The sequence below is a fragment of the Adiantum capillus-veneris genome, chromosome 7 (assembly GCF_014529385.1).
Source record: "Adiantum capillus-veneris isolate H3 chromosome 7, ASM1452938v2, whole genome shotgun sequence".
Taxonomy (NCBI): Eukaryota; Viridiplantae; Streptophyta; class Polypodiopsida; order Polypodiales; family Pteridaceae; genus Adiantum; species Adiantum capillus-veneris.
Window position 1 is genome coordinate 48,318,141 of NC_140937.1, and position 23,941 is coordinate 48,342,081.

The following is a 23,941-nucleotide window of genomic DNA, read 5'->3' on the forward strand; positions in this document are numbered from 1 at the left end:
TCATCAAGCACGACAAGCACCTCAAGAACCTTAGTCATAAGCACGACAAGCACCTCAAGCTTAGGTTGGGTTCCCACCTCAAGCTCAGCCCTAGATTGCCTAAGGTCAAAGGACTTTTAACACTAACCATTGGAGGTATTTAATGAAGCTAACCGTAAGGTCTTTTAATCTCCATTAGATGCATGTTGCTCTTTGATAGACTACCTCCTTTTGGACCCCTATTGAGATGTAACCATCTCTCCTCTTGGTCCCCTTTTGAGGTAAGTCTATAAGCACTTATTTCACATTGCTCTTTGATAGACCATCTCCTTTTGGACCCCTATTGAGATGCAACCATCTCTCCTTTTAGTCCCATGTTAAGATAGGTCTACAAGCACATGTCTATATTTTAACCCTTTTTCCCGTTTATTATCCCACATTAAATGATCAGTTTAATATGAGAAAATCATTTGGGTTGGTTAGATATTAGATTTTATGACACTGATGGTCTCCATAAAGGTTTTATTCAAACCAGTTCTTCTCCATGGGCATTTGTAGTGCTCTTGGCGAAGAAGAAAGATGGTTCTATGCAAATGTGCATAGACTATCATGGTTTGAATAAGGATACAATAAAAAACAAAAATATCCTATGCCTAAAGTTGATGAGCTTTTTGACCAACTCCACACAACTAGATATTTCACAAAGATTGATTTAAGATCTAAATATCATCAATTATGAATTAATCAAAGTGATATTCTTAAAAGAGATTCTTTTGCACATAGTTCGGTAATTTTGAGTTTCTTGTTCTACCTTTTGGGTTGACAAAATCTCCAGATGCATTTATGATGCTAATGGGCACGTGACATGGTCCTATGAGCTTATTTGGGTAAATTTGTGGTTGTCTTTTTGGATGCCATCCTCATTTACAATGGTTCTAAGGAGGAGCATTTAGAGCATCTCAAAAAAGTTATTGATTTGTTTCGGCAGAATGCATTATATGCCAAGAAGAGTAAGTGTGCTTTTATGCAAACAGAAGTGTGATATCTTGGCAATTCTATTTGTGTTGAGGGTCTTAAGATGGATCCTAAGAAGATAAATGCGATTTTGAAGTGCCCTTCTCCCAAAATTTTGAAAGAGCTTCAAATTTTTTTGGATGCAGTTGGCTGTTACCACATGGATAATTGTACGTATGACTGACCAATTGAAGGGATAGGGTTGTCAACGTCAATTATTTGGCAAGATGAGTAGCAGAGTAGCTTTGATAATTTTACCTATGACTAACCAATTGAAGGGATGGGGTTGTCAATGTCAATTATTTGGCAAGATAAGTAGCAGAGTAGCTTTGATAATTGTACCTATGACTAACCAATTGAAGGGATAGGGTTGTCAATTATTCGACAAGATGAGCAGCAAAGTAGCTTTGATAAGCTTAAGATAGATTAAGTTATTGCTCCTCTATTGAATATTTTTGATCCCACAAAACCTTTTGTTTTGGAGATTGATGCTAGTAATAAAGGCATTGTTGCAGTTTTACTTCAGGATGGTAGATTTATTGCCTTTAAATATAATTATTTTGCATATGAGAACAAGTTATCACGAGGCTCATTGGGTAGAGATCATTCAAGAATAAAGGTCGCTGGAACATGGGATCAAGCAACATAGTCCCTAGGTCACTACACTGTGTTGTCTAGACAATGAATAAGATTTGGAAAGCTTAACATCTTATGTTATTCATTCATATGTCTATATAGTGAGGGGACATGTTCTTAACCTTGTTAAATGTAGATTTAAGGTGGCCTTGTTTTGGACCCCGGTCCGTTATTGACCCCTTTACCCTAGTGGAGAATATTTTAACTTCATGAAAAATATTTTGATCTACTATAGTATTTTTTGACCTACATGAAGGTTGTGAAATAGGAATACTACCTATATTGTCCATCAAACATGATGCCTTCTTATATTCTTCACAAACATGCTATTAAGTTACTAGATTGATGTATTTTTTTGTGATATTTCTTCATTAAAAGGAAAATAAGACCTTCCATAGGTAATGGTAGTACCTCCCATTCACTGTCTTTTAAAAGAATAGGGAGACTTCAACTCAAAGATTCGTTGAGAGGCTTCTCGGAGCTTCTCGATGCACGATGAACTGTAGAGTAGGCCACCGACAGCTCTGCCAATCTTACATGATCTAGGAAGGGCTCCGTGCAAGTGCATCAGGGGTTGGGAGCTTGCTCATCTGTTTCAGAGACACCAAGCATGGCCGGTTGTGCTTCTACGAGGGTGAGATTTGTTGCACAAAGGATTGGGGCCCATCCTCGAGGGGGGGATCCTAGCCGATCCAAGCCCTCCCTCGTGGGGGTTCTTACTACACATCATTTTATGGCCCTGGGGCTTGGTGGCAACCCCCACTTCTCGATGGAGGGACACCGGATTGCCTTGGCTTCAAGGAGGATGCATTGGCAAGTGAGGGCGGGGGCAAGCTAGGGGGCCCTTAGTGTGGCACCCTTGTGCTTCTTGTTGGTTTTGGTTTGTTGTTCGATGGTGCTCATCCCCGCTTTGGGGATGCTCGAGTGCGGCTGCCCCTTTGTGCTAGGGGTAGTCTCATATGGTGGGTGGTTCCTCCTCATCTGGTGGACAATGATCCTTGATGCTATACTGCATGTTCTCGTTTCCCTTTCCTTGGATGTGATGTGGGCATGCATGGGCAAGGTGACAAATCACCATGTATGGTGGCTCCCCTTCACAGGTTCTCCTCTTCTTCTCGACGACCCTATGTCGTTATTTTGATTTTAAGGTATCTGGGTGGCTCCCTATAAAGCCGGACACTAGTAATCTTGTTGACTCCATGGATCGGTGTGATCATGGTATCTGTGTAATCCTTTTTGGGTAATTTAATATATTTAGCTCACTTTGTATGAGTATTTAAAAAGAAAACAAGAATAGGATTAGGACCGCCGGGGCATTTTTCCCTCACAAGGAGGTTTTTCCCCCGTGCATTGTATATACGCCCATCACTCTAGGGCTATCCATCTTTCCATTGCACACTAAGTAATACACTCGCTATCGTGTGCCTTGAGTTTCCTTTGTCTTCTACAAGCTGTGTGTGTTTTCCAACAACCCTAGTTCCAACAACCCTAGTTCCAACAATTGGTAACATAGCAGGTTGCATCCTCCCGGGCTTAGTTGCCAGTAGCTCCAACACACGCTTGCTCACTTTCTCCGATTTTTGTGAGCTTTGGCGAGCCTTCGCAGGTCGACAAAAATTTTGGGTGCACTCGAAGAGCACGGTCTACTAAGAATTTTGATTTGGAATTATTTTGGCCTCCGTTTCCACTACAGGCAGTGTAATGGAAATGGCCTATAAACTTTGAGAATAGCGGAATTAAGAGAATTAGAGTGAGCATTTTTGTGAGATTACTTTGAGAACATAGAGGGTGAACTTAATTGATGGTAGCAACATGAACATAGTACTTAATTAACTTGGCATGAACAATACTTTTGCAAGAGAGAGTATTAGAGAACATGACAATAGTTGAGGACCGGATTTACTTGGAGTAGGGGTCCCCCCTCCAAAAGGTGTTTGTATTATAGATTCTCCCATCAAGAGATACTTGGTACAATACAATCTTTGTGTTCCTTGTGACCTAGGTGATGCAATGAAGATGGAAAGCTTCATGCATCACGAGCATAACATAAACTTTGCAAAAAGCATTAACTATCCCAAGCCTCAGTCCCAAGGCCTCAAACACCTTCGAAGGTAAAGAGAGCTAGCGGGGAATGAGGGTAGGGAAGAGGAAGAAGAATCATTAATAGGAGAAAGAAATAGTTCCTCACTTATCATCACTCTTTTTGCGTAGCATAGCATAATAGCATAGTAATGAAGATGAAGAAGATGGCAAGCTTAAGCACTGAAGCATGGCTCTTAGTTGGATTTGCATTCCATAGCCAAGAGTGTTGGTGTAGGCTCGTAACTTCTCAACAAGCTTGCAGAAGGAGATGGAGCTCTTGCACTTTGCACTTCACACAATGAGAGAGTGTGTGTGTGGGAGGGAGAGAGTATACCCCCTCTCATGCTTGGTCCCCCCCCCCCCTCTCTCTCTCTCTCTCTCTCTCTCTCTCTCTCTCGTATTATATACTTAAATCACACGTGTCCTCATTTTCCTCTTTGAGAGAAAGAACTTAATTATTTATTTTTATGCATCTAAATTCTCATTGGATCCCTTTAAAGCCTATCCAATAGGATTCAAGAACATCATGCGGGCCAAATGGGGAGGATCTTGACATGTGTCTTTTATGCTTCTTAAGATATCATGTCTGAATTGAACACTTCAACATTTAAGCATGAAAATCGTTTATGCCTCTTGAGAGATCGTGTTTGAATTGAACACTTCAAGAACCTTAGTCATTTAAGCATGAGAAGTACCTCAAGCTTGGGCAAGGTTCCCACAAACACCTTAAGCACCTAGTTAGCAAGCACGAAAAGCACCTCATGCTTGCGTAGGATTCCCACCTCAAGGTCAGCCCTAGCTTCCCTAAGGTCAAAGGACTTTTTAACACTAACTTTGGGAGGTCTTTAATGAAGCTACCCCTAAGGTCTTTAAGCTCCATTAGGTAGCATTGCTCTTTAACAGACCATCTCTCATTTGGACCCCTTTAACCTTGGCCCCGTGTTAAGACAAATCCATAAGCACATGTCTATATTCTAACCCTTGTTCCCGTTTATTCTCCCATATTAAATGATCAGTTTAATATGAGAAAATCATTTGGGTTGGTTAGATAATAGATTTTATGATAGACAGTACTCCGCAGGCTATTTCGTCATTTTGTGCAAATTTTTTGTCAGTGTCGTTTTCTGTATAATAGGTCCCTTACAGTCTTCTATGGTTTGTGCTATATAGCACGTGTTGTTCTCGCTTCCTTTCTTTCTTTTTCAGGCAGTTTTCACATCAGGTGCAGGCATTCATCATGGCCGACAACAACACAGATGTGTTCAAGATGTTTGCTTCTAAGGACAGATTGGATGGGGACAATTACCCTATATGGGCTTACATGATGAAACATGTTCTTGTGTCAAAGGGTGTCTAGAACATTGTGCAAGGGATTGATGTACGTCCTGGTTTTGAGGATGTAGGTGATGTTGAGGATGTTGCAGGTCTTGCTACAAGGATTACTGCTCTTAGATTTGTTTTGCCTACAATAGAACAAGCTTGTTGGGATGTAAAAGATGCGCAGGTTCATGCATTGATTGTGTTGTCTATGAAGCGCACTATTACTCCTCACATTCGTTCAATGAAATCTGCAAAACAGACTTGGGATATTCTGGCTGGTCTTTATGCAAGTCGCAATGAGGAAATAATTGCATTGCTGCGTAAAGAGCGAGAGTCGAAGATTTGGACACTTTCCTTGCTGGGGTCAAGAATACCAATGAGCAACTTTTTTTTGCAGGTGAAGTCATTTTAGACAGTTCCCTTGTGCAGACTGTTCTTGATGCCTTGCCAAATTCTTACCAGACTTTTGCTAGTACTTGGAGACTTATGACCCAAGGAAACCCTGAAGTTGTCAAGTTTAATGCATTATGCACATTGCTGTTGCAAGAGTCGCTTTCCAAAAAAATAGGACTAGACATCGTGCAGTTGAACATGCCTTTATTGTTGCTCAAAGAAAAGATGGTAACAGTAATGCAGCCACTTATCATGGTTCTTCTACGAGTGGGAAATCACATGTTCCTAATGCTTCTACTGGCAGCAATTCGTCTAGAAATTTGGTGATAAGGGCAAAAAGAAGATGCGTTTCCATTATTGTAAAGCTAATGATCACTTAATGAAGCAATGTCTTAAGTTCAAGGCCAAAGAGGCTAAGAAGAAAGAGGTTGGTTTCACTACTAATGCTGGTTCCACTACAAATGCAGCTATTGTTGAGTCTTTTGTGAAAGGAGACTCTGATGCTGATGTTGATGCAGGATGGGCTTTTAGTGCAGAGTGCACTTATAATCCTGTTGTCTATGATGCATGCATGCCAATTGTTGCAGATTCACATGTGTGGTATTTTGATAGTGGTGCTACAAAGCACATTACCTCACATCGTGATTTGTTCACCTCTCTTGAGTCTGTCCCTCGTGGGAATTCACTTACTTGTGCCAACAATGTCTCTTATATGATTCAAGGAGTTGGAAAGATTGTGCTTACTGCTGCAAATGGCATCTCTTTCACACTTGTTGATGCACTTTATGTATCGGGGATCAAGAAGAATATTTTGTCTGTATCTGCACTTGCTAGACTTAGTCTTGTAGTCATATTTGTGGATGACAGATATACAATACATGATCTCAGTTTCGATGATGAAATTTTTGCATCTGGCATTTTATGTCGTGGGTTGTATAAACTCCCTTTGTATAAAAAATGTGGGTAGAATTTTGCAAATGCAGTTGTGGATTCTAAGGCTATTTCAGATGCAAAACTTTGGCATGCACATTTTGGTCATCTGAATTTTGCCAGTTTGCTTCTTTGCAAAAATCTAATATGGTTGCTTCTTTGCCGCCTCTTGAAGCACCTGTCAAACATGTCTGTGAAGGTTGTATTTTGGGCAAGATGCAGCATTCTAAGTTTCCAAAGGATGGTTCAATTAGAGCCACATGCAGGTTGCAGCTTGTGCAAAGTGATGTTTGTTGGCCCATGCAAACTCCTTCCTTGGGCAATTACCTTTACTTCGTGACTTTTATTGACGATTACTGCATGCATGGGTGTATCCGTTTAAGGCAAGGTCCGAAATGTTTATGTGCTTCAAACAATTTCTGGCCATGGCTGAAAATGTCTCAAAATGTACTATGGGCACCCTCTGTTCCGATCGAGGGGGGAGTATATGTCTCATGAATTTAATGCACTTTTGGCTAGTCGTGGGATAAAACACCAATGTACAATGCCTTATACGCCTCAACAAAATGGTGTTGCTGAGAGGAAAAATAGATCATTTATGGAAATGGAACGATGTATGGTCAAAAGTCAAGCTTTGCCGCATTCGTTTTGGCTTGAGGCCATCATGTGTGCCACTTATGTACTTAACAGGTGTCCTACAAAAGCTTTACAGTCTATGACTCCATAAGAAGCATGGCATGATAGAAATCCTTCTATTGAGCACATGCATGTTTTTGATTGTTTGGCATATGCTTTGGTACCACAAACACAACACATAAAATTGGATGATAAGACTGTCAAATGTAATTTTGTTGGTTATAGCGTTGAAAGAAAAGGTTGCAAGTTGTATCATCTGCAAACAAAGCGTATTCTGGTTTCATGGGATGTGTTTGTGGAAGATTCTGTTTCACCCTTGCTGTCATGTACTAGAGACACTAATGTAAGCTCAGAGGACATTTATGATATTTTGTTGCCTCTTTTTAGTGGTGGAAGTTCAAATGTAAATTCCAATGAGGCAAATGTACAGCCTATGGGGGTTTTTGAAAATGTTACAGGTCAGCCTATTACTGATGCAGATGTACTTGATGAGGAAAGGCCTGAAAATGAGCAGGCTAGAGGCCAAAATGGCTCGTGCATACACTGCGTGACAATAATTTGGATGCACCTTTGTCTAGTCGCACTTGTTCGGGCTCTCGCCAAGCATCTTATGCATCAGATTATTATTCTTTGGCTGTGTCTAGCTTACATGATGTTGAGGAACCTCAGTCTTTTGATGAAGCGCAAAATTCAAAAAATTCGATGGCTGCCATGCAATCAAAATATCATGCACTTATAGAAAATGACACATGGACTTTATGTGATTTGCCTCCTAGCAAAAAGGCCATTGGTACGAAGTGGGTTTTCAAGTTGAAATGTAAGCCGGATGTGTCAAAATTAGGGTTGCAGGAAAATACACACAGCTTGGAGAAGACGAAGGAAGCTCAAGGCACACAACTGAGAGTATATTACTTAGTGTTCAATGGAAAAGATAGATAGCCCTAGAGTGATGGGTGTATATACAATGCACGAGGGAAAAAACCTCCTAAAGAGGGAAGAAATGCCCCGAGGGTCCTAGTGTGTTCACACACATCACTACCACATGTATATGGTAGCAAATCCCCCCTAGAGTGATGCGGTGAACAAGAGCTGCCACATGAGTAAAAGGAAGTGCCATGCCCTTAGGACATGATCAGTCCACAAAGGGGAGTAAGCCCAAAGCTTTGCGGAAAGCTTCGAGCTTCTCACGAGACAATGCCTTTGTGAAAAGATCTGCAAGGTTGTCTTGTGTTGGCACATAAGCCAAGATGATCTCTTCGGCTGAGAGCCTCTCCCTGACGTAGTGGTAATGCACCTCAATGTGCTTTGTGTGAGCATGAAAAATTGGGTTCCTTGCAACTGCCAATGTGCCATGTCTGTCAATGTAGATAGTGTTGGCAGTGTCTTGTCCAACACCCAAATCAGCCATAAGGCATCTGAGCTATACACACTCAACCATAGCTGTGAAGACTACCCTATACTCAATCTCACAACTAGAAGTGTCCATAATAGGTTGCTTCTTGCTCAACCGTGATATACATAAACTGTCAAGCATGAAACAAAAACCCACTTGTGGACACTCGCATGTCAAAACAACCAGCCCAATATGAGTCCGAAAAAGCATGTAAGTCTGGCGGCAACGATCCCCTCTTGGGATAAAACAAGCCAAGATGTAAAGTGCCACTAAGGTAGCAGAAAATCCTCTTGATAGCCTGCCAATGCTTTTACCTTGGGCTATGCATAAATCTATTGACCTGTGAGACTGCAAACTGAACATCCGGCCTTGTGTTGGATACATAAATGAGGTAGCCAACAACAGTTTGGTAAAGAGTGACATCAACAGGATCACCAACATCATGTAGACTTAACTTCAAACCTGTTTCCATGGGAGTGGCAACAACAAGTTTGCAATCCTCAAGTCCAAACTTACATAGCAATGTCTCTATGTAACTTTTCTGACACAAGGCAATACCGCCATCACACTACTCAAACTGTATGCCCAAGTAATGATGCAATAGTGCCAAATCTTTCAGCTTGAAAGTAGCATTCAAATCAGCCTTAAATTCAGCAATATGTGCCTCATTGGGACCAGTGATCAGCAAATCATCCACATAAAGAACAACAATGAGAAGTACATCGCCCTCACGCTTGACATACAATGTGCTTTCTGTTGGACTGTTGCCAAAGCCTTATTTGATCAAATGAGTGCCAGCTTTCTCATACCAAGCACGAGGATATTGCTTCAACCCATACAAAGCATTCTTACATCTGCACACTTTGTTCTCTTGTCCTTTCTTGACAAAACCGTGAGGCTGCGTTACATAAATTTCCTCAAATATGTCACCATTCAAGAAAGCAGTAACAACGTCTGATTGATGTACATCCCAACCAAAATGAGCTACCAATGCACATAGAGCAGCAAATCTATTTGGGGATGGGCTTGATAAGCCCTCTCTTAACACTTGCATCCAACGTCTCTTCGGAAACTGAAAATGAACAGTAGTCATACGACAAGTGGGAGCAAAAGTCTCTTCATAATCTATGCCTTTTTGCTGTGCATTATTGGGGTCGAGGCTATGGGGGATGCTGCCTGAGCAGTGCCATGGCGAGAAACTATGCGAGCAGAGATGAGCGAGAGAGGAGAGAGAAAGACTCGACACAACAGAAAAAAGTGATACGCTATTCTTTGATTGATTGTATTTTTGAAACAATCTTACAACTATATAACATGTTTAACCATGCAAGACTCTAACTTTAACTGATCTCCAACTGAAGCTAACCTGCATGCTATAAGGGTTTGTACCCACAAGCTAGACAATGGACAAGTGGGCTTGCATACCCAACAACCCCCCCCTCAAGTCCAAACCACTGATAATGGACTCGAGATAGACCATGGCAGAGTTCAATCACCTGAAACCATGAGTAGAAGCCCCCCCCTTGACTATAGCATAGGCGCGTGTGTGTGTGTGTACTTCCCTCAAACAACCATCAGCGTGAGACATACCAGAACTCGACCAAACAACAAAGGGTGTTGGGGTATAGGCGCCTGTGCCTTGCCCGGCCGCCCACTGACTTGTATACCTTATACATAGCATAAGTGTATAGGGGGCTGCCACTCTTTGAGTCTCCCCACCCACATCGTGTGTGTCTCTCCTTCTCTCTCTCTCACTCTCCGTCTGTGGTGCTCCCCGATCCCCTTCAATTGGTATCAGAGCGTAGGTGCGGAGGGAGCGCGTGTGTGCACAGTCACGACAGCGGAGAGCCAGTTTCATTCCCGAAATCGCGTCCGCGCGCGAGCGCACTTTCAAGAGTGCAAACAGGGTTTCGACTTCGGCATCGGCAAATTCAGCTTTTCGAGAGCGTTTCCAGCAGGCATCCTGGAGTTTTATCCCCCTTTCGAAGCCATTCGAGCCATCAAAAACTTCATTCGAGCTACGGTTGAGGAGCTGCATTTTCAGCCCTCTTTTGGCAGTTTATGCTGCGTTTTTGGGTCGAAACGGAGGTTTTTTGGCATAGCTTTCACACCCGGACTCGGATACATGTTATCCAGGAGTCTACCTTGGGGTTTTGGCATGCTCCGGACGCGCTCATCATATCATAATATTAAAATTCTGAACGCTGAATTTTCTGCAGCAGCAGTTGTTTATTGTGTGTCGAGGATTTCACACATGGCTTGCTCTCAGATGTGAGAGTGATATTTGCTGCAAGTTTCCTCACAGGTGGGAGGATACGATGTATGCCTTATGTGGTTTGATGCTCAGGGAGACTAATGTGATTGCATTTTGAGCTCGGCAATGTATGCCTCGAGCATGTTTTTTGGCAGTCATCACAGGTAGAGCAGATATTTGTGTACTAGATTTGCAGGTGTTTGCAATGATGTATGCAAAGTGTGAAGATTGATGCATGCATTTGGAGTGCGGTTTGATGCGCTTTGGTTGCTCATGGTTTTGAGCGTGCAGTCAGTTTGGTTACTGGTTTTGTGGCCGTTTTACTGACGAAATTCTGGCGAAATTTTCCCAGGAGTTTTATGCGTATCATTTATGCGATCTAGGTAGAGATTGCGGGTTGCACTCAGCATTTGCGTGCGGTGTTCTCTGCAGGTGGGAGATTTGTGTGTGTGTATGCATCGATACCGCATAGTGTGGGCTTGGTGATTATCGTACAGTGTGCACAGGCTTGGTGATTAGCTCACGGTTTGACAGGCGTACAATTATCTTGGCACACTCACAGGAGTGAGTATTGTGATGTATGCTTGTTTGGCTACGAGCTAGGTAGCCGGATTCGAGCACTAATGGCTTGAGGTTTTTCAGAAGGTTTCAGCTACAGGTTTACAAGTTTACAGGCAGGTTTGAGGGCTTATTTGGGTGCTGAATTTTCAGCCATTGTTTCCTCTTTGCAAGTGTCCATGTATGTCCATGTATGGCTCAGTTTGTAGGCTGATATGGGACACGTTTGTGACTTGTTTACGCGGCTGTTTAAGAGCTGAATTTTGGGGCTGTTTTGGGGCTGATTTGCAGCCATATTTTACAGCCATATTTGCAGACTTTTGTTGATGCGATTCGAGCCAGTTTAGGGCTGATTTGGTTGACATTTGCTACTCATTTTTGGTTGCTCTTTTGTGAGCATTATGGCTGATTTTTCATTTGACTTCCAGCGTTATGGTCTGACACAGTTTGATGGTGCAGATTTTGTTGCTTGGAAGGAGCATATGCTTGTTGCATTGGCGGATTTGGGGCAGGATAAACCCTTGCGTGGTTTATCGGCGAAGCCCAAGTCTATGCGTGATGATGATTGGCAGGATCTTGATGAGTTAGCCATGTCTACAATTTGTTTACATCTGGTTGAGTCTGTTTACTGGCAGGTCTCGAGGGAGACTACAACTCATGCTTTATGGCAGAGTTTACATGCTATGTACGCGACATCCATGTCTACAGGGAAGTCTAGTCCCACTTCTATGTCCATGGGAGAGATTGATCCCACACGCAAGTCTCGACGACATAGAGACTTGACATGTTGGCATTGTGGACATAGAGGGCACATTAGGCGTCGATGTTTCAGGCGTTTGAGACAACGGTATTAGGAAATAAGACGTAGCTAAATAGATAATTGAGTAGATTACTTAATGGAGAGAGATAGATTTATATACACGAGATTATAGAGTAGAGAGAGAGAGAGAGTACACACGATATACGTGGTTGACCCAATGTGGGGTACGTCCACGGGAAAGCAACCACTCAATGGCTTTATTACTTCAAAACAAGAAGTAGTTTACAAAGGGATTATACCCTTAATGGAGCTCCCGCCTTGCTTCACTCTCACCACCTCACACTCACCTTGTTGCATCAACTTCACACTATGAAATGTGTGTAGAAATGGCCTCCTTTTATAGGCCAAAAGGGCTGCCCTCTCTTATGAGAGACAGCCATGTGTAGCCGCCCTTGTGCGAATAAGTCCAAATCGGACCCTCCAATCCGCCCATGTGTGGCCGCCCTTGAGAAGACAAGTCCGCTTTTCAATTCGGCCACCGGTCACCCGCCATTGACTTTCGACCACCGGCCACCGGCCATTGACTTTCGACCACCGGCCATCGGCCATTGACTACCGGCCACCGGCCAACCGACAGGTTGTTTTCCGACCACTTTCCGGCCGCCGTCCGGCCATAAGATTCCGGCAAAAAAGAATATTCCGGCGAAAAAAAAGTCTTGGGGGCCTCCGCCCCCGAGGCCTTTAAAGTTGCCCCTGATTCTTGTCCGTGAAAATTTTGGTTTCCGGTAAGTGATTTTCCTTCACGCACGATGGTTTCTCCTCATAATGGGGGCCTTACAAATGTGCGCTTTTACCACAGAAAATTACGAGGGTAAATCAGGCTCCATACTTAACAATCTCTCACTTGGAGACTGATCTCCAAACCAAACTTGTGACTGCTTTCCATTCTGGCTTCTTATCCTTGAATGCCGATTGAAGATGAGCAAAAGCTCAACTTCTCCTTGTTGACCACCTTTGTAAACATGTCTGCAGGATTTTCACTTGTATGCACCTTTCCTAGCTTTAGTTGTCCCTCTTCCAAAAGAGTGCGTATGAAGTGATATCTCACCTCAATGTGCTTTGTCCTTGAATGAAAGGCTGAGTTCTTCGCAAGATGGATAGCGCTTTGGCTATCATTGTACAAGACACAATTGTCTTGTTTGAATCCAAGCTCTTCTAAGAATCTGTGAAGCCACAGAATTTCTTTGCTTGCCTCCGTCATTGCTACATACTCTGCTTCCGTGGTAGAAAGTGAAACCACTTTCTGCAGCTTTGAAGCCTAGCTTACTGCTGTGCCTCCAACCGTGAACACATAGCCAGTAGTGCTCCTTCGAGTATCTTTGTCACCTGCCATATCTGCATCAGCATACCCTTCTAGAAAAATATCAGTTCCTCCAAAATACAAAGCATTTGTTGTTGTCCCTTTTAGATACCTAAGTATCCACTTCACAACTTGCCAATGCTCTTTAACTGGGTTGTCCATGAACCTACTCACAACTCCCACTGCATGTGCAATGTCTGGCCTTGTCCAGACCATAGCATACATTAGAGAACCTACCGCTGCAGCATATGGAACTTTAGACATATAGGCTATCTCTTCTTGTGTCTTTGGACACATATCCTTCGTTAGTTTAAAATGACCAGCCAAAGGTGTAGAAACTGGTTTTGCATTTTGCATTGCAAACCTTTCTAGTACCTTCTTGATGTAATCTTCTTGAGATAGCTTTATTGTCTTCTTCGTCCTATCCCTTGATATTTTCATACCAAGTATCCTCTTTGCAACACCTAAATCTTTCATTGAAAAAGATTTGGAGAGCTCCTCTTTTAGGTCTTTGATGTCCTGCATGTTAGCACTTGCAATCAACATGTCATCAACATACAACATTAGGATGATGAATTTCCCATCTCCCAAATTCTCCGTGTAGACGCAGTGATCCGAGTTGCATCTTGTGAATCCATGATCCAACATCCATCGATCGAACTTCAAGTACCATTGTCTTGATGCTTGCTTTAAACCATACAAGCTCTTCTTTAATCTGCAAACCATTTTCTCCTTACCTTTTACTTCATACCCCTTTGGTTGAAGCATGTAGATTTCCTCCTCTAAGTCACCGTGAGGGAATGCCGTATTTACATCCATTTGCTCGAGATTTAGATCATGAGCAGCCACAAGGCTTAAGACAAGCCTAATTGAGTTCATTTTTACAACAGGAGAAAATATTTCATTGAAGTCAATACCTTTCTTTTGAGGGAATGCCGTATTTACATCCATTTGCTCGAGATTTAGATCATGAGCAGCCACAAGGCTTAAAACAAGCCTAATTGAGTTCATTTTTACAACAGGAGAAAATATTTCATTGAAGTCAATACCTTTCTTTTGAGAAAAACCTTTTACCACAAGCCTAGACTTGTACCTTTTCTTCCCACCTTCTTCTTCCTTTAGCTTGTACACCCATTTGTTTTGAAGTGCCCGCTTACCTTTAGGCAACTCAACCAACTCCCATGTTTGGTTGTGATGTAGTGAGTCCATCTCCACTTGCATGCTCTTCGTCCATTCTTCTTTGGATTCATGTTGCATAGCTTCTTCATATGATTCCGGCTCTCCAGAATCTGAGATCAAGAGATGGTTGAAGGAAGGAACAAACCTTTCTGGAGGTCTACTTGCTCTTGTAGATCTTCGAGGAATAGGTTGAGGCTCCTCATTTGGTTGACGTTGTTGCACATTGTCACAGTTTGCAGTCCTTGAGTCTTCACCGTCCTCAAGCTCCATGTACTCATCACCTGTTTCTTTTGTTTGTTTTCTTTCCAAGTAATCTTTGTACATATTTTGTTCGTTAAAAATTACATCCCTACTCCTTAATATTTTACCATCTTCAAGATTCCATAGGCGATACCCAAAGTCTCCTTCTCCATAGCCAATGAAGAAACACTTTTTGGACTTTGCATCTAACTTTGATCTTAGGCTTCTATCTATGTGTGAAAGCCTCACACCCAAACACTTTGAGAAATGCATAATTCACCGGTTTACCTGTCCATGCCTCTCCTGGAACTCCCCCATCCAATGCCGTTGAGGGTGATCGATTGATTAAGTACACAGACGTACTTATAGCTTCCGCCCAAAGCTCAAGCGGTAGGCCTGCATGTAGCCGCATGCTTCGTGCTCGTTCCATGATTGTCATGTTCATCCTTTCCGAAATCCCATTTTGTTGAGGTGTCCTTGGGGTTGTCCTTTGCCTCCGAATGTCATTGCTAGCACAAAAGCTTTCAAAAGCTTGGCTGCAATATTCGCCTCCATTGTCGGATCTGAGGCATTTAACCTTGGTACCTGTTTCATTCTCCACAAAGGCTTTCCACCTTTGAAATATGGAAAATACATCGGATTTATTCTTCATGACATAAACCCATGTTTTTCTAGTCGCATCGTCTATGAATGTTACATAGTACAATGAGCCACCAAGTGATGGTGTACTTGCAGGACCCCAAACATCAGAATGAACCAACTCAAGTTTTTTATTTTTTCTTTCATTTCCTGATTTTTGAAATTTTACCCTCTTTTGTTTACCATAAACACAATCTTCACAGAACTCAAAGTCCACTTCTTTCAAACCTAGTAGAAGCTTCTTTGTTTGAAGGATTTGCATTCCTTTGGCACTCATATGCCCAAGTCGGTAGTGCCACACCGCACTGTCAACTTCTGTAGTTGCTGCACAAGCTGAAGGTTGTGTGCTAACACTACACAAGTAAAGTGTACCGACTTTTTCACCCTTGGCAACCACCAAAGATCCCTTTGAGATCTTCCACCGTTTATTTCCGAATGCAATGTTGTGACCTTCATCGTCCAATTGTCCTGTAGAGATCAAATTTTTGCGAAGAGAAGGAACATGCCTAACATCTTTAAGCTTCCATTCATTTCCGTTAGCAGTTTTGACAAAAACTGTACCTTTGTCGACAATCTCACAAGCTTCATCATCTCCCAAGTATACATACCCAAAATTACCTTTGGTGTAGTCTTGGAAATGTTGCTTGTGTGGTGTCGCATGGAATGAAGCCCCGGAATCTACTATCCAGGAATTAGACACATTGTTTAATGAGAGAATTAGAGCATCTTGCTCTACTTTACCTGCCACATTGGCCTCCAATGTTGGCTTGTTGTCTTGAGACTCTGTCTCCTTCTTCTTCTTGGACCAGCAATCCTTCTTGACGTGGCCCTTCTGGCCGCAGTTCCAACATTCAAGAACTGAATTTGTGTGTGACTTGCTCCGCCTTGAGCGATCACGACCCTTTTGGTTTTTGAACCTCTCCTTAAGCCTTCCTCTTGTTTCCGCTGATAGTGCAGCACTTGATGATTCTCCTGTGCTTCTCCTTCGCATTTCCTCGCTTAGGAGAACACCCACAACATCATCAAACTTAAGAGTATTTGTGCCAGAGATAGAATTACTTACAGCCATCATAAGGCTGTCCCAACTATCCGGTAGAGATGATAGTATAAGGAGAGCTCGCACTTCGTCATCGAAATTGATTTTCACTGATCGAAGTTGACTTATGTTTGTGTTAAAGTCATTTAGGTGTTCTGCAACTGAACCATTCTCTGCCATCTTTAGATTGAACAAGCGCTTCATAAGAAATACCTTATTGGATGCCGATGGTTTCTCGTAGAAGTCGTCAAGTGACTTCATCAAGTCCTCCGTGGTCTTCATCTCCGAAACATTGAAGGCCACCGTTGACGCCAAGCTTAACCGGATTGTTCCCAGTGCCTTTCGATCAAGGACAATCTATGCTTCATCTGTCATTGTTGCGGGCTTCTTCGCAAGACCGCCTAGTGGCAAATAGAGGTCCTTCTGGTAGAGATAGTCTTCAATCTGCATCTTCCAATGTTGGTAGTTTTTGCCGTTGAACTTCTCAATCTTGAGCTTCCCTTCCTCCGCCATAACTCTCACTCAATTCAAGGAATCCTTTCCTTGAGATAATTTAGCTACGAGCAAACCTTGCTCTGATACCAGTTGTTAGGAAATAAGACGTAGCTAAATAGATAATTGAGTAGATTACTTAATGGAGAGAGACAAATTTATATACACGAGATTATAGAGTAGAGAGAGAGAGAGAGTACACACGATATACGTGGTTCACCCAATGTGGGCTACGTCCACGGGAAAGCAGCCACTCAATGGCTTTAGTACTTCAAAACAAGAAGTAGTTTACAAAGGGATTATACCCTTAATGGAGCTCCCGCCTTGCTTCACTCTCACCACCTCACACTCACCTTGTTGCATCAACTTCACACTATGAAATGTGTGTAGAAATGGCCTCCTTTTATAGGCCAAAAGGGCTGCCCTCTCTTATGAGAGACAGCCATGTGTAGCCGCCCTTGTGCGAATAAGTCCAAATCGGACCCTCCAATCCGCCCATGTGTGGCCACCCTTGAGAAGACAAGTCCGCTTTTGAATTCGGCCACCGGCCATTGACTTTCGACCATCGGCCATCGGCCATTGACTACCGGCCACCGACCAACCGACCGATTGTTTTCCAACCACTTTCCGGTCGCCGTCCGGCCATGAGATTCCGGCGAAAAAGAATATTCCGGCAAAAAAGAATATTCCGTCCGGCCTTTAAAGTTGCCCCTGATTCTTGTCCGTGAAAATTTTGGTTTCCGGTAAGTGATTTTCCTTCACGCACGATGGCTTCTCCTCATAATGGGGGCCTTACAAATGTGCGCTTTTACCACAGAAAATTACGAGGGTAAATCAGGCTCCATACTTAACAAACGGAGGCGATAGATGCGTGATGCAGATTTGGGCATGACAGATGCTAGTGAGATCAGTACAGTGGTTATTGAGTATGCTTGTGACGGTGATGTCACATTTACATCTAGCTTGTCTTCAGACGATCTTATGTCTACGGATTGCATATCGGATTGCACATTGTCTTCACATTGGTTACTAGATTCAGATGCTTCTTTCCATCTCACGTCGCATCGTGAGTGGTTTAGCACGTTTTCTAGTGGGAGACTTGGTTGTGTGCACATGGCTGATGGTGCTGTGTATGCCATTGAGGGTACAGGAGACGTATGTTTGTCCTTGCCTAGTGGTATGAGATTTACCCTGCGTCATGTGCGTTATGTGCCAGATCTGAGACGGGATTTGATCTCAGTCAGACAGTTACGGGATAGTGGATGTCAGATTTTGCTACGAGAGCGAGATTTTGTGATGCATTTGGATTCGCTAGTGATTGCGAGAGGTGCCACGAGTGGTACAGGTTACCCACTGCATGTGGATCACGAGAGAGACGGTGTTGTCTCTATGATCATGCAGCCAGGTAGAGAGCGAGAGAGCAGGCGAGTCTCTTTTGCTCATGGGTTGCACGATGCTTTGCATGGAGTGCAGAGTAGTGAGCTCGTTGTGCACATAGTTGGGGCACGACTTGAGCAGTCACACAGAGAGGTGACAGAGTCAGACATGCATGCTTTGCTAGTGACTGAGCAAAGCAGAGAGTCAGTTTTGCGAGATACTTCTATGCAGGATAGACAGGTAGAGCGGTCTTGCTCTAGTGAGTCACGACAGGAGGACGTTGTGCAAGAGTCTATGCATACGGAGTTAGAGCATGAGAGCTCTAGTGAGTCACAGCAGATTGAGTGGTCATGTTTGCAGTGGATGATTGCAGAGGAGGTTGAGATGTCATCGATTATGTAGTCATTCCTTTCTATGCTCGACAGTGAGCATGGGGATATAGTTGTGCAGGATATGTCTTCCAGCAGACATCCAGAGCAGCTGGTTTGCTCTTAGGTTGCACGACAGGTTGATGCGTCTTTTGCGGACAGTCAGGAGATGCATGTGGCTGACACGCCTTGTCAGTCAGAGATGCCTATTGCCAAGGATATATATGTTGATGCATGCTCCGTAGAGCTAGCAGGGCCCGCTAGCATTGCATCGGCATTCGGTGGTCTCATGTATGAGATGTTGATCTTGAGACCGGATATCGCAGCTGCAGTGGGAGCATTTGCAGTTGGGGTTGTCAGTCGTTTGTTGACTGATGATGGCATAGTGCACGAGGGAGATATGCAGGTATTGCGTACATACTTGCAGTACGTGTGCGGTACGTCTGGTGGTGTATGGACTTACACGGGAGCAGGACAGTCACAACCAGCCAGTGGGCATCGGTTGAGAGCGGTTTTCTCTCGCCTTTTGTAGTCTTTAGACTAGGTTCTCTTGCTTAAAGGCACAGTCGCCTTTAAGTGGGAGGTTGTTGGGGTATAGGCGCCTGTGCCTTGCCCGGCCGCCCAGAGTCTGGGCGCCCACTGACTTGTATACCTTATACATAGCATAAGTGTATAGGGGGCTGCCACTCTTTGAGTCTCCCCACCCACATCGTGTGTGTCTCTCCTTCTCTCTCTCTCACTCTCCGTCTGTGGTGCTCCTCGATCCCCTTCAAAGGGTGGTCTTACCATTTGTATTTTATGGCAGCGTCTATAACCCGTACAAAAGTTTGGCATGACAGTAACTGACTACCGAGAGGCTAAAACAAGGCTTTGAAATTGATTTTGACAAAACAAGACTATAACACGGAATTGGTAAAACAATTTGTGAAAATTTGTACTGTAGTCGCGAAGTAGTTCTTCATGTATCGGTCTTTGAATTCCTGAAGGAGATCTTCTTGTGAGATGTGTAGCATTTGTTGATGTATTTGAGCATGTCGTACACCTAGCTTGAAGCAAAACCATGGAATAATCACCTCTGTCTTTCTTTCTCGAGAAGCTTCGATTTTTGGAGATTTATCAACCACTTTAAAACCGTTTGCCTGATGCTCATCTTGTAGCTTTGATTTTCCCAATGGCCTTCATTATTCTGTCATTATTAAACCTGTTCCCTTCTACTAAGAACTTTCGTAATCCCTCCGCATCAGGAGGTGACCATTTCAGTTCTATTTGATCCTAGTCAGAAGTTACTAGTGGTTCTTGGAATAGTTGTCTGGCTTCTTTGTAGGGCCAAGAGTCTGGAACTTGGTACCTGTCTTTGCTTAAGTTTTCGATTACCGAGTCCAGAGAACCATGCTGGCGAACCAACTTCAAGGCTGTCTTTGCACCAATTCCCTTAATTGCTTCACAATAATCACACCCACAGAGAATGCAGAGGTCAATAAATTGTTCCGTAGTCAGGTCTAGGCCTTGTAGTACCTTTGAGACATCAAACTCAACAACAGGTAGCTTGCGAGATGTGGGTTCCATTAAGTTCCTGAGGAATTTTGGTGCTCCAAAAGTGAGTGAGTCCATGTCTTCTAAGGCAACTGCGTACACCTTTGCAGACTTGCATAATGCTGCACACTCGGCCTCCGCTTCACCAGGTGCCTCAATTACAGGTACTCCCATCAAGCGGAGCAGCTTGCGGAAATCTTCATTGTGCTGCTTTGTGACCTTGACAATTCGCTTGCTGTACTTCTCTATCTCCACCTTGCCAACGGCACTTGCTACCGCGACCTCAGGTTGCCCCAAGAACACCACCAAGTGCTTTGATACCATATGTTGGGGTCGAGGCTATGGGGGATGCTGTCTGAGCAGTGCCATGGCGAGAAACTGTGCGAGCAGAGACAAGCGAGAGAGGAGGAGAGAGAAACACTCGACACAGCAGAAAAAAGTGATACGCTATTCTTTGATTGATTTTATTTTTGAAACAACCTTACAACTATATAACATGTTTAACCATGCAAGACTAACTTTAACTGATCTCCAACTAAAGCTAACCTGCATGCTATAAGGGTTTGTACCCACGAGCTAGACACCGGACAAGTGGGCTTGCATACCCAACATGCATAACCCTTTGCAACAAGTCGAGCCTTATGGCGATCGATCTCACCATCTGGCTTGCGTTTCAACTTGTAAACCCACTTTGTACAAATGGCCTTTTTGCCAGGAGGCAAATCACATAAAGTCCATGTGTCAGTTTCTATAACTGCATCCTTACATGGCAGCCACCCAATTTTCTAAATTCTGTGCTTCATCAAAAGATAGAGCTTTCTCAACATCATGTAAGCTAGACACAGCCAAAGCATAACAATTTGATGCATAAGATGCATGGCGAGAGCCTGAACGAGTACGACTAGACAAAGGTGCATCCAATTTACTGTCACGCAATGTATGCACCAACCATTTTGGCATACCTCTAGCCTGCTCATTTTCAGCCCTTTCCTCATCAAGTACATCATGTACATCTGCATCAGTTATAGGCTGATCTGTAACATTTTCAAAAACCCCCATAGGCTGTACATTTAACTCATTGGAATTTACATTCGAACTTCCACCACTAAAAAGAGGCAACAAATAGTCATAAATGTCCTGTGAGCTTACATTACTGTCTCTAGTACATGACATCAAGGGTTGAAGAGAATCTTCCACAAACACTATATCCCGTGAAACCAGAATACGCTTTTTTTGCGGATGATACAACCTGTAACCTTTGCTTTCAACACTATAACCAACAAAAATACATTTGACAGCCTTATCATCCAATTTCCTACGCTGTGTTTGTGGCACCAAAGCATGTCAAACAGCCAAAAACACGCATGTGCTCAATAGAAGGCTTTCTATCATGCCATGCTTCATATGGAGTAATAGATTGCAAAGCTTTTGTAGGACACCTGTTAAGTACATAAGTGGCACACATGATGGCCTCGAGCCAAAAAGAATGCGGCAAGGCTTGAATTTTGACCATACATTGTGCCATTTTCATAAGTGACCCATTTTTCCTCTCGGCTATACCATTTTGCTGAGGCATATAAGGCAATGTACATTGGTGTTTTATCACACGACTAGCCAGAAATGCATTAAATTCATGAGAGATATACTCCCCCCCTAGATCGTAACAGAGGGTGTCCATAGTACATTTCGATACATTTTCAGCCATAGCTAGAAATTGTTTGAAGCACATAAAATCTTCGGACTTCGCTTTAAGTGGAAATACCCATGCATGCCTGGAGTAATCATCAATGAAAGTCACAAAGTACAGGTAATTGCCCAAGGATGGAGTTTTCATGGGCCCACAAACATCACTATGCACAAGCTGCAACCTGCATGTGGCCCTAACTAAACCATCCTTTGGAAACTTAGAACGCTACATTTTACCCAAAACACATCCTTCACAAACATGTTTGACAGATGCTTCAAGATGCGGCAAAGAAGCAACCATATCAGATTTTTGCAAACGCAGCAAACTGGCAAAATTCAGATGCCCAAAACGTGCATGCCACAATTTTGCATTTGAAACAGCCCTTGAATTTACAAGTGCATTTGCAAAATTTTGTCCACACTTGTCATACAAAGTGAGCTTATACAGCCCACGACACAAAAGGCCAGATGCAACAATTTCATCACCAAAACCGAGATCATGTACTGTACATCTGTCATCCACAAATTTGACTACAAGTCCAAGTCTAGCAAGTGCCAATACAAACAAAAGATTCTTCTTGATCCTAGGTACATAAAGCGCATCAACAAGTGTGAAAGAAGTGCCATTTGCAGCAGTAAACACAATCTTTCCAACTCCCTGAACAGGATAAGAGGCATTGTTGGCACAAGTGACTAAATTCCCATGAGGGACAGACTCGAGAGAGGTGAACAATTCACGATGTGAGGTAATGTGCTTTGTAGCACCACTATCAAAATACCACACATGCGAATCTGCAGCAACTGACATGCATGCATCATGGACATCAGGATTGTAAGTGCACTCTGCACTAAAAGCCCATTTTGCATCAACATCAGCATCATAGTCTCCTTTCATAGAAGACTCAACAATGGCTGCATTTGTAGTGGATCCAGCATGTGCAGTGGAACCACCCTCTTTCTTCTTAGACTCTTTGGCCTTCAACTTAGGAGATTGCTTGATCAAGTGATCATTAGCTTTACAATAATGGCAACGCATCTTATTTTTGCCCTTATCACCAGAATTTCCAGCAGAAGCATTGGGAGTAGAAGTTTTGCCACTCGCAGCAGAAGCATAAGAAGTGGCTGCATTGATGTTACCACCCTTTCTTTGAGAAGCAATAAAAGCCTGTTCAACTGCACACTGTCTAGTCTTGTTCTTTCTGGAAAGTGACTCTTGCAACAGCAATGTGCACAATGCATCAAACTTGACAACTTCAGGATTTCCTTGGGTCATAAGTCTCCAAGTACTAGCAAAAGTCTGGTAAGAATATGGCAAGGCATCAAGAACAGTCTGCACAAGGGAATTTTCTGAAATGACCACCTCTAGAAATAGGTTGCTCATTGATATCCTTGACACCAGCAAGGAAGGTTTCCATATCATCTTCCTCATGCATAATCTTCGATTCCAGCTCTTTATGCAGCAAAGTAATTTTTGCCTCATTGAGGCTTTGCATAAAGATCAGCCAGAATATACCTAGCCTGTTTTGCATATTTCACTGAATGAATGTGAGGAGTAATGGTGCGCTTTACAGACAACACAATCAACGCATGAGCATGCGCATCCTTTACATCCCAACGAGCTTGTTCTGCCGTAGGCAAAACAACTCTAATAATAGCAATCCTTGCAGCAAGACCTGCAACATCCTCAATATCGCCTACATCCTCAGAACGAGGACGTACATCAATGCCCTGCACAATATTCCAGACGCCCTTTGACACAAGAACATGTTGCATCATGTAAGCCCACATAGGGTAATTGTCCCCAACCTGTCCTTAGCAGCAAACATCTTGAACACATTGTTAGCCATGAAAAATGTCTGCACCTGATGTGAAAACTGCCCGAAATGAGGAGAAACTGAGTGAGACTAGCACGTGCTATATAGCACAACCCACAATAGACTGTATAGGACCTGTTATGCATAAAATGGGATTGACAAAAATTATGCACTAAATTACAAAATTGCCTTTGCAGACCTGCAGACTTACCTCTACGAGCTCATCCAAAATTTTTATCGACGTGCGAACACTCACCAAAGC

At 43.1% G+C, this 23,941-nt stretch overlaps 1 pseudogene; it reads right to left on the bottom strand.

Annotated features, from left to right (window-relative positions):
• Positions 1-19,860: 19,860 nt before the first annotated feature.
• On the bottom strand, positions 19,861-20,503 carry LOC147453806 (flap endonuclease 1-B pseudogene; annotated as a pseudogene).
• Positions 20,504-23,941: the final 3,438 nt, after the last annotated feature.